The sequence below is a fragment of the Crocuta crocuta genome, unplaced genomic scaffold (genome assembly GCF_008692635.1).
Source record: "Crocuta crocuta isolate KB4526 unplaced genomic scaffold, BGI_CrCroc_1.0 scaffold433, whole genome shotgun sequence".
NCBI lineage: Eukaryota > Metazoa > Chordata > Mammalia > Carnivora > Hyaenidae > Crocuta > Crocuta crocuta.
The window spans coordinates 2,377,407-2,390,783 of NW_027530001.1; the positions used below are offsets into that span (position 1 = coordinate 2,377,407).

At 41.4% G+C, this 13,377-nt stretch overlaps 1 protein-coding gene and 1 non-coding gene across 4 annotated transcripts in view; one reads left to right on the forward strand and one right to left on the reverse strand.

The window, feature by feature from the left end:
- PLD1 (phospholipase D1) overlaps positions 1–13,377 on the reverse strand; it is a 208,221-nt gene that overhangs the window by 137,484 nt on the left and 57,360 nt on the right. The window lies entirely within an intron of this gene.
- Positions 7,175–7,247, forward strand: TRNAK-CUU (transfer RNA lysine (anticodon CUU)). The gene has a single exon. It is a non-coding gene; the product is annotated as a tRNA-Lys (tRNA).

Here is a 13,377-nt window from a genome sequence, read left to right on the forward strand (position 1 = left end):
CTCAGTTTCCTCATCTAAACACTGAAATTGATACAACAGCTACATTATTATAAGAAAGACTCCTCTTTCAGCATCACCAAATGCCAGAGAAAACTATACATTCTAAGCAACCCCGTCCAAGAGATAAAAACCTACCACAAATCCCAAGGGTACTTCTGAGCAAACACCTAAGTAAGATTTGTTCCTGCTTCTTTTAATGGCAATATACATATAAACATTTGTATTTGGAGAGAAAACAGGGGAGAGCCCCCTCTTAATTCCAAAGTTTATTAAGTGTATGTGAGAGATTTTGTATAAGCACTGGATAGGCTTAAATCAATAAGGATCCCACAGGGAAAATTCTTTATTAAAAATAAAAAGATACTTAACGTTGCTTAAAAGTAGTGATCAGACGTCTAAAAATAACAGCATTTGTTGTTAAATGAATAATCAATTTTTTATGGCCAAGAGCAGAATATGTATATATTGTGATGGGTCCATAGGAGAGGAAGCTAACTAGACATGAATTTATAGGAACAAACAATATCCTCCTTGAAAAACTCTAAGTAAACCGTTTTCTCACTAAGGTAGGCTGAGACCACCAATGATTCAGTGGGTGCAAATGAACAAAATAAATCCTTTTTCCAGGATAAAATATGGCTTTAAGGGAATGTTTCCTTCACTGGCTCGAAATATTAAATATTGGTTTTAGTGACTACATGTTGCTTTTGATAAGAACACATGTTGATTAAGAAGCTAAACTATGAATTCAAAGGTTTGACATTACGATTTTCTACTATCATTGCTTTGTTTTTTTCTTAAAACTGGTCTTTGCATCTTATTGATGGCAGCCCCGTTCAGAAAGAACCTGCATTCCCTCATGTAGACTTTATCATTAAAGCTCTTTCCAGCTGTCTAAATTTACATGATTCCTCCCTTTCACTTCTCTCCAAAGGAGCAGACAAACAACTTCCTTCTGGATTTAGGCAAAACAAAGCACTTTCGGTGATAAGCCACGAATCTCTCCAATAAGAAGAATGGAGCTGGCAAACACACGTGTGTAGACTGCTCCAGACATTCCCCCGTGCTAATGAGCCCTCAAATTTTGTCATGGCTGCTGAGAAACATAGCAAAGCCTCATTTCCCCCCATCCACATACTTACACAAAATGTCTGTGGAGGCAGCAGAGGATCACTGCAGGTATGTGATTTTGAGTCAAACAGCTTGGATTCTGACTCTCCTCATGCTGAAACAGGTGATCTACATCTAAGTCTCAGTCTCCTAATCTATAAAGTGGGTGTAATACTGTTTGAAGTAAAGAACTGTAAAAATTAAATGATATAAAGTGAGGGGCTTGGAGTTGGGGGCTACACCAGATGCTGAAATAGTGTTAGTTGTGCCTCTGACCAAGTCCCTGTACCCATATCAGAGCCCAGTCCCCTCCTGAGGACAAGAACTAGCAGTCAGAATTGAATTCTGAGGATGGTCTGATGTCACTCACTATAGAAAACACTGCCACCAATGTTTGAAAACAAAATGGATAAAGCCAATGTAGCTGCCCCTTTCCCACTACAAACACAGAATTGCTGAATAAATTGTAATCATATTTTAAAAATACTTAGTAAAGGATAAAAGCTAAGGCAGCAACAGAAGCAATAATGAAGGAAAACCTACAGCTTCCAAGGATGAAGAAACAAATGAAAGTCAGATGAGTATGCTAGATCTGAAGCCAAAGGAGCCCAGGGGATTTGGTCTTGGATAAAAGAGCTATTACAGTTCTGTCCCCACATGAATGTTAGGAGACATGACCCCAGGACGACGGGAGGCAGGAGCCTGGAAGCAAGACTCTCTGAATAAACTAGAGCCTCAAAGAGTTACACTGTCTGTTTAAAAGAGACTAGAAGAACTGTATCCGGCAGCCCTGGGCAGAAACTGCATGGAACTGAGGTAACTACAAAATGAGAAACCTCATATCAAACAGATCCAGGATTCCAATTTCTAGCTTTCAGTGATGAAGGTGTAGCTCCTATTAGATCAGCCATCCTGCAGGTAAGGACTATAAAGTCAATTATGAAAAATAACTGGCTATAGAACAACCACACAGAAGCAGGAACTGGAAAGTAATCTATGTTTGGAAGAAAGGAATGGCACCACTTTTGTCTAAAGGCAGACTAAGTCCAAGCCAGGCTGGATGACTAAAACTCATTTAGAAAATCCATAATTCTCCTGGCTTGAAGAGCCAGACAACAAGCTTCCTGGCTTTCACAGCAGCTGAGAAGTGAAGTGGGAAACTTTGGAAAGGGGGGCCACAGAGGAGGAGTGTCAAATTCTGCACAGGCTGACCCTTGAACCATACGGGTATGGGTAGACTCCAAATCAACTCACATAGTTCCAAAGTGACTTCAACAGAGGTTTCTGTAGCTGCCCACCATGAAGAGCCAGAGTTTGGAGTTTAAGTCCAGCCAAATTAACCACCCACTCAAAAACCAAAGAACCTCTTGAACAGAACTGAATTGAGTTTCTACAATATCTCAGTCATAATGTCACCAAAAATTATTACACAGAGATATAGCAACAGGAAAATGTGACTCATCCTGAAAAGAAAAGGCTATCATTAATGGAGACTCATTCTAAGATGTTAAAAATCAGCTGATAAGGGTTTTAAAGCCACTGTTATCATAAGCTCAAGAATGTAAAGGAAAATATGTTTTTGGTGAATGAACAAACAGAAAATCTCAACAGGAAAAAAGAAAAATTCTTGGATGGGCTTAACAGCAGAATAGCAATGACAGAAGAAAGGATCAGTGAAATTGAAGACAGATCACTAGAAATTATCCAATCTGAAGGACAGATGGAAGAGGAGGGAGGTTTCTAATAAATGAGCAGAGCCCCAGTGACTTACATGATAACATCAAAAGATCAAACATGCATGTAATTTGAGGCCCAGAAAGTTGTGCTAGAAAAAAAAATGAGGGAGGAAAAAATGCTTAAAGAAATAATGGCCACAAATGTTATCAAATTTGGTAAACAAAATATATTTACAGACTGAAGAAATTTGGTGAATCCCAAGCAGGAATAAATACAAAGAAAATCACATCTATGCACAATAAAGCCAAGCTGCTAGCATATAAAGAAAAGAGAAGATGTCAAAAGCAACCAGACAAAAAGGACTTAGGATGTTTAAGAGAACCATACTAAGGACCACTAAAATCTCATCAGAAATGAATGGAGGCAATATGACAGTGAAATTATATCCTAAAACTTAATAAATATGGAACCAAATAAATGAATATATGTTACTTTTCCAGAAACTAATCTACTAATTCAAATTCCAAAGAATTTCTCAGAGGACTTGACAATATGAGCCTAAAATTCATAAGATAAAACAATTAAGAATAGGTAAATAAGTCTTGTCCAACCAGATATCAAGAATTATTATAGGGGTGCCTGGGTGGCTCGGTCAGTTAAGCGTCCAACTCTTGTTTTTGGCTCAGGTCACAATCTTCATGAGTTCAAGACCCACAAAGGGCTCTGCACTGACAATGCAGAGCCTGTTTGGGATTCTCTCTTCCTCTCTCTCTGTCATTCCCTGGTTCATTCTCTCTCTCTCCATCTCTCTGTCTCAAAATAAATAAACTTTAAAAAAGAATTATTATAAAGCTGAAGAAATTAAAATAGTATGGTACTAACACAGAAAGAGATGCAGAGAAACAGCTAGTGACCCCCAAAACAAACCTATGCATATATAGGTATTGGTGTAGGACAAGAGTGGCATAGAAAAGAATTAGTCAAAAAGCATAAACCCTTAATAAACAATGCTACCACAATTCACGAAGAAATATAAAAATTAGTTCTTATCTCACAGCTCCCATAAGAATAATTTCCATGTTGATTAATGTGAACAAGAAAAATATTAACCTACAGAAGAATGTTTTTATGATCTCAGGGTCACAAAAGAATCTTAACAAGACATAAAAGGCACAAACCATGAAGGAAAAGCTAATAAATTTACACTCAAATTTAAAACTTCTTTTAGGCAAATAGCAAAATTAAACAACAAACCCAAATTTGGAGAAGCTGTACATAGAATATATAAAGAACTCTTATAAATACATAAAAAGACGAACCAAAGGCCAACAGGAAATAGACCAGGAATATATACAGGCAATTCACAGGGGATGAATTCTAAATTTACAGTGAATCTTTAAACACATTTAAACTTTACAGTAATCAGAGAAGTCATATTAAAACAGTAAGACACATTTTCATATCCATTGAATTAGGAAAATTTTTGCAAGTCGGAAATTATAATGTATTAGTAAGGTGATGGAACTCTCATGCAGTGCTTGATAGAAATGTGAGGTAAAATAACCCAGTGGAAAGCAATATGGCAATAAACTTAAAGATGTCATAGCCTACTGCCAGCAATTATTTCCCTAAATATATTCCCCAAGAAACTCAATGATGGGTGAGTTTATGTAAGAAAATACATTATGAATGAGTACTGAAGTGCCGTTCACAGTAAAGAAAATTGGACAATGAGAATGTCCATATATCAGAGAATGAATAATCATATTTTTAATGAAATATTATAAAACAGACAAAATAAATGGAACAGAACTACATGCATCAACATGAATGAATCTCAACACAAAGTTTGGTGAAAAAAAGACAACTTAGAATTTTTGTTTAAGATTAAAAAATACACAGCACAGTTCTATATGTTGTCCACTGATATATGCAGAAGAAGAACATAAAAGGAATTGAGGAAATAATATACAAAAAGTTCAGAAGAGTAGTCACCTTTCGAGAGAGAGGATGGGAAAGAATGCAATTAGGAAGGAGTACCAAGGGGATTTAATATACCAGTAACATTTTCTTTGCTTCTTATTTTGATTCAGGATACATGTCTAAATGATAAAACCTGTTAAATCTGGATGTTATAGGCACATAGGTGTTTGTTTCCTAAATGTTAATCTGTATTTTTAAAATATTTCATTTAAAACAGATTTAAAATATATCAAATATAAGTGACATTTTACTAATGTCCTTAAATCCAATCTTGGCTAATCATTTTTATACTCTTTGCAAAAATAAAATTCACTATTTTTTCTCTATTCAGCCAATGCTGGGGACCCACTAACAAGGTAATACGTAAAATACTGTGAAGTGCTTTGTTCCACCCTTGGGAATGCATGTATATTTGTAAACTCCAATCTGATTTCCCTAAAAACCAGCAGTTGGCACGCACAAATGGTGGCCATGTTTGGGGACTGGTTCCACATCATTGCTAAGAAGATAAAGTTAAATGGGCCTGTACCGGAACTAAAAAAAGCAAATCTGGCCGTTATTTTATTTTATTTTATTGAGGAAGAGAGAGAAAGAGGGAGAGAGAGGAGAGGCAGAGGGAGAGAGGGAGAAGCAGAGGAAGAGGCAAAGGGAGGGAGAGAGAGGGAAAAGGAGAAGCAGAGGGAGGGCGAGGTGGGGGAGAGGGAGGGAGAGACAGAGAGAGGGAGGGAGGGAGGGAGAGAGAGAGAGAGAGAGAGAGAGAGAGAGAACCTTAAGTAGGTTCCATGCTCAGTCAGCACGAGCCCAACACGGGGCTCAAGCCCACGACCCTGGGATCATGACCTGAGCCAAAATCAAGACTTGAATGCTCAACCAACTAAGCCACGCGGGCACCCCAAACCTGGCCTTTTTTAAGGTACCTAAACTTCTGAGAAGAGCCTTGATGATCCATGGCTCTTATCTATAAAGATAGAGCTTCCATTGTTAATGATAAGTGATGCTTAGGTGAGGGAAAATCAGTCATCAAAACTGAAGCTAAATTTGCTGTTTGCCTTCTTGGAGGGGTTATTAAAGTTGTTTCAATTAAACTTTTAAAACAGGAAAGCCTCAATTGGTTCATTTGGAAATGTCCTCTCCTTAACACCAAAGTAATCTAACACTTCAAATGAGGAAGCCCCCTCTCTTTATTGTAGAAATCCAAATATTTCAAATATAGTGAAGCTCTTTACACAAGTTCCTCAAAAATATGTAAGTAAAGATGATAATGTGTATTATTAAAATTATAGCAAACCTAGCATTTACGTCTTTTAACACATTTCTCCAATACTTGATCTCACTGATCTTCAGAATACCCTATAAGAGAAGTATCATTATCCCTTTTACAGCAGAGGTGAGTAAATCAAGGTTCAAAGAAGAAAGGAGAGGGACCCCGTGTTGGGTCATTTGTCTACAGTGTGCAGTGGGGCCAGGGCTCACTCCTGAGCTCTCTTGAAATTAAGGAGAACAGATATTTCAGCCTGAAAACAGACATGTAGCCTCCGTATTAGAGAAACCCCTGAGCCACTGGTCCCAGCCCCCACCTAGATTCTAGTTGAGAGGTGAGGCGTGAATGATAGGCTACCGAAGTTTGTATGTCCATTCCACCACTTATTCGCTGTATAAACCTAAACAAGTAACTTAACCTCTCTGTGCCTCAATTTCCAATACATAAAATGGGAAGAATACTAATGCCTACCTTATTAGGTTGTTGTGAGATTAAATTAGTTAACATATAAAATGGTAAAAATATAATATCTGGCCCAAAGTAAGTGCCATGTGCATATTAGCCATTCTTATAAACTAGCCTTCTTACTTTTTAAAAAAAAAAAAAATGTTTATTTTTGAGAGAGAGACCGGCAGAGACAGAGCATGAGCAGGGAGGGGCAGAGAGAGAGGGAGACAGAGAGTCTGAGGCAGGCTCCAGGCTCTGAGCTGTCAACACAGAGCCTGACGTGGGGCTTGAATTCACAAACTATGAGATCACGAGCTGAGCTAAAGTCAGATGCTAACCCAACTGAGCAACCCGGGTGCCCCACCTTCTTACTTTTTAAATGCAACACAAGGATAATAAGGACACCAAAAGTTCTTCCAAGAAATAATAGTTGTGATAGACACCTGGGTGGCTCAGTCGGTTGAGCATTCAACTCTTGATTTCAGCTCAGGTCATGATCTCAGTTTCATGAGCTTGAGCCCCATATCAGGCTCTGCACTGACAGCACAGAGCCTGCTTGAGACTTTCCCTCTCTCTCTGCCCCTCCCCTGCTCATACTCTGTCTCTCTCAAAGATAAGTAAATAAACTTTAAAAAAAAGAAAGAAATAGTACTTGTGAGACCACTACCCTATTTAAATTCTATTCATGGTAGGGGAACCTGGCTGGCTCAGTCGGCAAAGCATGTGACTCTTGATCTCAGGGCCATGGGTTCAAGCCCCATGTTGGGTTTATGTAAATAAATAAACTTTAAAAAATAATAAAAGTAAACTCTACTCATGGCAGTAGTTTTCAATAAGCCATCTGGAAAAAATGATGATGAAAAAATGACAAATCTCCCGCTCTTTCAACATAACCTTAAGTTTCTTTTACTTAGATTTGCTCTTTTTGTTCTTCTTGATTTAAGACTTCTATTTCTCTCTAGACTTATTCTTATAACATTTGTATGCTATTAACAAAAGTGTTTATACTATGAACTTACCATTCCCTAACACATAAGTTTTGCTTATAAGCATTTTTAGAAAATTCTTAGCAACTCTACAGCACAGTACTATAGACAAAGACATCCAACCACCTGCATATTATTCCAAGATTTCAGACACTCCTTAGTCCACCCTTTTAACATTGTGACCAATAGAGTCACTTCCATGTAGGTACGTGGCTGGAAAAGATACCTGTGAGATGCTGTTCCTTGGCTCCAAAGCCTACAAAGTGGCCCTCCTAGTTTCCCTGACCCCTATACACACATACATACACACACACACACACACACACACACACACACAGAGAGAGAGAGAGAGAGAGAGAGAGAGAAATGGGAGTTGGACCATACACAGCCTAAGAGCACAATTATAGCATTTGGATTTCTGATCTCTACACAGAATGCCTTTATAGCCCAACTTCCTACTCAAGTTCTACTCATTTGCTACAGTCTGGTCAAATGGGCCCTAAGGATCCAGCCTCCATCTGATAAGGCCTCTGGAGACAACTGCCAATTTACAGAAGGAAGTGCAAGGAGCATATTGAACTGACCATGAGGATACAATGAGCAACAATCAGACCATGAGCAATTCTATACGTCAAGTAGCCCAAGATTTTATTCAAGAAAAATCATAAGGAGGGGCGCCTGGGTGGCTCAGTTGGTTAAGCGTCTGACTTCGGCTCAGGTCATGATCTCACAGTTCGTGGGTTCGAGCCCTGCGTTGGGCTCTGGAGCCCGCTTCTGATTCTGTGTCTCCCTCTCTCTCTGACCCTCTCCTGCTCACACTGTCTCTCTCTCAGAAATAAATAAAACATTAAAAAAATTAAAAAGAAAAAAAAAGAAAAATCATAAGAAAAAAAAGGATGTAAGAGAACCTGTAGATTAAAATGGGCTCAAAATACATATCAAGTAAGAAAATGATAAAACAAGCACGATTAATTCCTAGTGTCTAGGGATGCACACTCTGGTGATAAAACCATAGAAATACAAAGACCGTGATTATTTGGGGGGTTGGGGGGCTGGCGCTGAGATGGGGCATATGAGGCCGGCTTCTGAAGGGGCTGGCACAGTTCTTTCTCTTGATCTGAGTAGTGGTTACCTGGGTGTTTGAATTATAACTGTGCACAAAACTCTACATCTGGCCCTGGTCTTTTCCCCACCTGTGAATCTTCTGTCACTTTAAATACTGTCCCCTCCTCCACCTCTCTGCCTGCTGACACTTTCCACATTTCCTCTTGCTGAAACTTTGCAGGCTCTCCCCAACCCATCCCCTGCAGGCAGAGACAATATCTCTCTTGACTAAGCTTTACATCATCCGGTTTCTAAGTTTTTGGTGGCACTTATATCTCAGAGGTTTGGGGGCACGTCTCATGTCCTCCGTGATGTTGTCAACTCTTAGAAACAGGCAGCTGAGTCATCCCCACAGGAGTGCATGGTAAGCAATCAAAACTCTTTTCTGAGCAAACAACAACAAAAAGAACAACAACAACAAAAACAAACCTAGTCAATTAAAATTAAAAATTAAGTGAAAACTTTGAATCCACCAGGTTCACATTGTCACAAGACCCCTTTCTTCCTTAATTTTCCATGGTCTATCCTCACTTACTCCTTTGGTTTATCTGAAACCAATATACACCCTCTGACTGAGCCCACTTGGCTTAAGAACAGAGACTCTTGGGACACCTGGGTGGCTCAGTTGGTTACACGTCCGACTCCTGATTTTGGCTCAGGTCATGACCTCACCATCTGTGGGTTTAAGCCTCTCATCGGGCTCTGAGCTGACAGCACAGAGCTTACTCGGAATTCTCTCTCCTCTGTCCCTCCCATGCTCAAGTTCTCTCTCAAAATAAATTTTAAAAAAAAGCGCAGAGCCTCTTAAACCTGGCTCTGCCACGTATGAGTCTTATAAACAATAACCTCTTGCTTTACTTATTACTACTGGGCCTCTCTGAGCCTCAGTTCTGTCATCTATAAAATGAGACTAATCTTATCTAATAGAATCTAATAAAGTACTTAACCCAGTATATCGGCACAGAGTAAGAACTCAATACCTAATTGATAATTATAAATATTACTGTTCACTGTTAGTAACATTAATGAGAAAGGTACATCAATCAAGCACTGACACTCTATAGCCAAGAGAAGTGAAAAAACAAAACCCGGTAACAGACATGTTTCCTAAATGCCAAACTATGGAAAGTAGAAAACTTAGCACATTTGCTGTTCCTTTGGTTGCCATCACACAAATGCAACATCTTTTGCTAACGTGAAGTTATCTGTTTGTGTCTCTTTCATTCTTCCTGAGCCGTAAGCCCCCTGGAGACCCTGAATGACCATGAGTTGAACTTGTGTACAGACTCTCTAGACACGGCGCCGTGGCAAGTGCGACTATGGGAGCACAGCCACCATCTCCTCTGAGCCTCAGTAAAGCTTCTCAATTCCTCTGAACTCTCGCTCCAGAGGTTTCAAGCTCCTTGCCATTTCTGAAAGAAATCAAGTATGATCTATCTTGGGTCATAAGAAGAAATGACCTGAATGAACAAGTAAATTACACTATCAATGTACACAGTCTTACTTTGCATGCGTGCATGTATCTGAGAAGAAAGAGAAGCTAACGCCATCTGATTCTATATACCTGTGGCACATGTATTCCGTGGCAGACACGAAGTAAGAATTGAGGAAACAATCTCTGGACTGATGAAACGATGGATACACAACTTGGTCAGTGATATCTAGTACACATGATGATCATTGTAATCAATTGGTCCAACCTCCTTCAATGCACTGAGAAGACAGAGGCCCAGGATCACGCAGAGAAAGCAGAGGGAGTCTAGAACTCAGGCCTCTTTTGTCCCCTGCATGCTCACACAAGTCTGCTCCAGAGGCAGCTTGTTTCCACATGATGCACTCTGAACCACGTCCAGTATGTGTAAGGAGGACGACCAGACAGGCGGGATGAACCGCTTTGGTCTCAGCTGCAGCCAGACTCGGCTCAGTAGGTGTGGACAGGCTGCCAGCCTCACTGGAAAAGAACCAGTGTGGGATTGCTCAAGAAAGTGTCACTCTCGTGGCTGTCGCTAAGGAACCGAATTTTCTAGTGACGCCTGATTCTGCAACATCCCTGAAGATCAAAAGCACAGGGATCGCATCAGTGCTAATGAGCAATGGGAAAGTGCAAGAGGGGCCGCCCGACTTGAGTGCACTGGCGACAGGCAGAGTGTGCTAGCCAGACTGGCACATCACTGTGCTCTCCAGTCACGCCGCTCGGTCTGCGGGGCTTCTCAAGCAGCCAGAATGATGGTAATTCACTCGGCAGCTATTTACTCAGCAACCACAATGTCCTGAGCACCCGCCATGCTGGGCTCTGGGAATACAAAATGACCTCACCTAAAGAGGTGCCTTAGGGAAGGAACCCTCTCATTACTCCTCACGTCACTCAGTGCATTTGCCTCCTTCCCATCGAAGCCCCAGAAGACGGCCCCTCTTCCCACTTCACCGAGCTCTCCTGCCTGGGCTTCTTTCAAACCCTCCTTTCCATTAATCAACTCCCTTATCAACCTCACCGCTCCCATGCTTCTTCCCACTACCACTTAAAACATCCTCAGGTGCCTCGTGTAGATGTATGTTCCCCTCCATGTCTCGCTTCCCTTTTGCTGTGATTTCACAGTCAAGCTATGGAAGCTATTATGTTTCCCTGCTCAGCCAGACTGAGCCCAATATGCTCCGTGCTCTCCAACCTCTCAGGCTCCCAAAAGGCTGCTCCCTCTGTAGTTTTGCCTTCCTCCACTCTCCTTCTTTGCCTGATTAACTCTGCATTCAGGCTCATCGCAGGTGCCTCCTCCTCTAGGAAGCCTCCCTATTGTAGATGCCTCTCCTCAGTACTTCTACATTTAGGGGAGTCCACAGAGAACACTCTCTTCTGCTTGGCCTCTGTCCCCTCTAGAAGACTCTCAGTTCCCTGAAGGGAGAGGTCATCTCCAGTTTCCCAGTTCCTAGTGTCTTCTGGACTCTCAGTAATCATAGACCAAGTGAGGAATGAATACGAATAATGACTTAGAACAGGTCTTAATAGGAGCAAAATTAGTACACACTGCTTTCCAGATTACAAAGCATTTTTCACATATACATCTTATTTGATTATCCTCATTCTGTAGGCAAACTATTATTTTTTACCTTCTTTTCAGCTGAAGAAGCAATGATTTAAAAGGATTAAGAGGTCTGACTAGGGTCATACAGTAGAAGTAGTAGGTCTGAGATTCGTATCATGACTCCTAAACATCACATTCCCTGCTTTGTCCATTCCCTATAAGCTACTATCTTCATATTCAGAGGGCCACAATACTCTACAAACTCTCCTCATCAAAACCTGGTATCTGGAAACCGTTCTACATGCCTTTCGCCTAACCAAACTACTTATTAGAAGGGGCATAAGCAGATTTTAATTAATTTTAACATAGGAAGTCGAGAAAGAGAACTAACATAGCCAGGACAATAGAGATACCATTTCCGTCTTCCTCTGGTGGGATGGATGAACACATATGACTAGTGGCATCATATTCTTCCACCAAATCTGCAAAGCATCTCAAATTTAGGGCTCATGATGAAATGGCTACAGATCTGCCCTGTGACTCACTCGTTATTAAAACTAGGAGGCCACCATCTATCTTGGTGCAACGGCAGCGAGGGCAACTCGAATCCAAGCACACCTTTGACACCCAGCCACGACTGCGCCCCGGACCAGCTGTTCCTGCTCCCGAAGCCTGTGCCAGGCCCTCACACCCCTGTGCATCCCGCTGAGAGCACATGGTCCACGACGCTAACTCCTCTCCTGCTGAAAACGTCTCCTTGCTGGCCCCACTGCCCTTCTGTTGCAATCACCTGAAAATCTGAACCCTGGGCCAATCCAACTCTCTGCTTTCTTGGCCCCCTCTCCAAGGTTGTTATTTTTCTTTAATTTTTTTTTAATTTTTGAGAGAGAGACAGAGAGACAGAGAGAACATGAGCAGAGTAGGTGCAGAGAAAGAGGGGGACAGAGGATCTGAAGCAGGCTCTGCACCGACAGCAGAGAGCTCAATGCAGGGCTTGAACTCATGAACTATGAGATCATGACCTGAGCTGAAGTTGGATGCTTACCTGACTGGGCCACCCAGGCACACCCCGCCCCACCCAGCCCCGAGGCTTTTAAACATGGGTGCAGAAGCCGCCTCAGCTGGATCCAACCTAAACTGACTCCATCCTGCTGGCTCTCCTCTGTTTCGAGGCAAACTCCCTCACAAAGTTGTCTACTTGCTCCTTGTACTTCATCATTCCTCCCTCATCCTTCATCCTTCAACCTACAGCACCTGGTTTCTACCTCCATACTCTGCCAGCTTTCACCAAAGTTTGTAACCACCCATATACTGTACCACCCAAAGGACACCTCTCCGTGCTTGTTCTCTTAACTTCCTGGTGCATAACCCGGCACTCCATTCTTCCTGACTCCATGTCTTCTCTTGGCTTTCCTGCTCCCACATTCTTCCAGGGGTCTTCCTTCTCCAGCCACCAAGATGGAATCTTCTTTGAAGCGGTTCTTCTTCTGTTCAATGTTTATATGCTAGTACTTTTCAGGGTCCTGGGGTCATGCTTTTCCACTCTATCCACCTCTAAGTTACAATACATGCCAAAGTTTCCTTTCTTTAGTGTTTCGATGGTTTCAGAGTGATACCACCATTAAGTACATTCCCTTCCATAGAGTCCATGTCTCTGCCTCTTCTGGAAGACTGGGAGCTCCTTGAAGGCAAAAGCCATCTCTGCATTCCTAGTCACCAATGTGCCTATTGGATTCTCAAGAGCTGCTTCCAGGCTTGTTCCTCCTCCTAAGCTTCAGAACTATAGATCCAT